Here is a 2,402-nt window from a genome sequence, read left to right as displayed (position 1 = left end):
ATTGCGGCTCTGTTCACAATAGCAAGGACTTGGAAACAACCCAGGTACCCATCAACATACGAATTGATAGAGATGCTGTGGTATATTCACACAATGGAATACTACGCTGCATTGAAAAACAAGGAACTCATACAATATTATTCAAAATGGGTGAGCCTGGAGGACATTATGCTGAGTGAAATAGCTCAGATGCAAAAGGACAAATATTGCATGGTGCCACTATTGTAAAATGGAACTGATATCAGGGTTGGTGTAAGACAGAAAAACTGGATAAATTGTGTATACTGCACTGAAACAGATGAGGCAGTGAATAATTTAAAAGTGATGTATGATAAGGTCTTATGGTTATCACAAGACTCCACAATTAAGGTTGCATAGTGGAATGTACTTGAGGCGGTGGGAGGGGTGCGGGGGAATTGTGTACCATGGAAGGAGTGTTTCTTTTACTTTTGAAAGAGAGGAGCGACCCGGGGTGGGGGGAATGGGCGGGGAGAGAATTGCAGCAATGAATGAATGGAAATCCAAAACCTCTGTAAATTCTCATTAACATTATTTTTTTTAAAAAGAAAAGAAAGTCAAGAAATTGTCTTTACAGTAGAAAGGTAGAGTCTTAAAAAAATAGATTGTTATTTTTTTGTGTGTCTACCATCAAATCAGATCTGACTGATACAGGAGGTGATTGCCACTCCTTCGCCAGCGGAGCATCTCGTTGATGTTGGAATTGACGGAAAACCTCATAAGCAGTTTCTTACTTCACCTCTGCCATGCATGCGAACTTCCGAGTTGTAAAACAACCCAGTGGTAGATGGAATTTGCTCCAGGACTTAAGAACAATAAATGACGTAGTTGAGCCTCTACATCTTGTAACCTTTATACTATAATAGACAAAGTGATAGTCAATAGGCCTTTTATTTTAAGAACTACCTTCCCTCTGTAACTTGATTTGTGCCACTATTAGAACCTCTACTTGGAATATTATTGCTTTTTAATTTTTGACTCATGTACTTTTAACTTGTTAGTTAAATTTATGTCTTCTAGGCTGCAACATTTCCATTATACATCTTCACGGACATGAACATGTACGGCTAAGCACAATTGATAACAGTGGATCTACATTCCAAAATCAATCTCCATAATAGTCTATGTGTTTCCTACTGCCAAAGGGGCCCTTTAGAATAGTGAGAGAAGATCTTCACCCTGAAACTTATAGTGATCTTATGAACAGTATCTTTGATCCTTGCTTTATCCTGAGCCAGTCTCACTGTTTGTGACACACCTGTCCCCATTGTCTTGGTCATTGTGTTGACCATCTACCCTTCCAAGCGTGTTGTCCTTCTCCCAGAACTGGTTATTCCTAGCAATATTTCCAAAGTATATGAGACAAAGCTTCAAAATCCTTGCCTCCAAGGATCAATATGGGTTCATCTTCTCCAATACAGACCTCTTGGGAGTCCCTAATATGTTGAACACTCTTCTCCACCACCACAACTCACAGGCATTGATTGTTCTCCTATCATCCTTACTCATTACCCAATTCTCTCATGGATGTAAAGAAGACCAAGGTCTGGATTAGGTGCACCTTAGTCTCCAGACTACCATCATTACTCTTTAGTACTCTGGAGAGGTCCTTGACAGCAGATTTTCCCAATGTAATTTGTCTATATAGATTTCCTGAGTGCTGGTACCCAAAGTGTTGATTGTGGAGGCAAGCAAAAGGAAGCTGTTAACAATCCCAATCTCTTCACCATCTATCTTGATGCTGCCAATCGGCCCAGCGGTGAGAATCTTTGTGTTCTTAATGTTAAACTTCAATCTGTCTTAATTATAACTTTATGTATTACTCTAAATACAACCTCTATTATATTAAATTCTATGTATTTTCTTTTTTGGATTTTCTAAAACAGAAGTTGAAGACCACAACTTTGGAGAAAGGACACATAATTCAAAGGCAAGCAAATAGATGAGGCTGTGAAATAAATTGTAGCTCTTTTCTTGAACTTGAATGGCCTACTTCTGCTTTAACAATAGAAAATTACATGCTATGCTTTGGCAACACATATACTAAAATTGGAACCATAGAAAGAAGATTAATGTGACCCCTGCACAAGAATGACATGCAAATTTGTGAAGCATTCCATATTTTTAAATGAAGAAAATGTTAGAATCATGTGAGATGACATCAAACAGAATAACATACATATGAATGAAATTACAGGATGGGAGAGTGAGAGGGAAAACATTGTGAAAATTGTAGAAGAAATACTAGAAGAAAACTTCCCAGGTATTTTAAAGAACAGGGAAATCCCCATTCAAGAAGCACAACAAATATCAAATAGAATAGACCCAAAAAGAAAAACATTGAGATATATGATAGTAAAATTCTTCAAATTAAAAGATAAGGA

The sequence above is a fragment of the Elephantulus edwardii genome, unplaced genomic scaffold, assembly GCF_000299155.1.
Source record: "Elephantulus edwardii isolate Elephantulus edwardi_28Jun2011 unplaced genomic scaffold, EleEdw1.0 scaffold00417, whole genome shotgun sequence".
In the NCBI taxonomy this organism is placed as follows: Eukaryota; Metazoa; Chordata; class Mammalia; order Macroscelidea; family Macroscelididae; genus Elephantulus; species Elephantulus edwardii.
The sequence above is the reverse complement of the archived record's forward strand: the minus strand, read 5'-3'. Positions refer to the sequence as shown.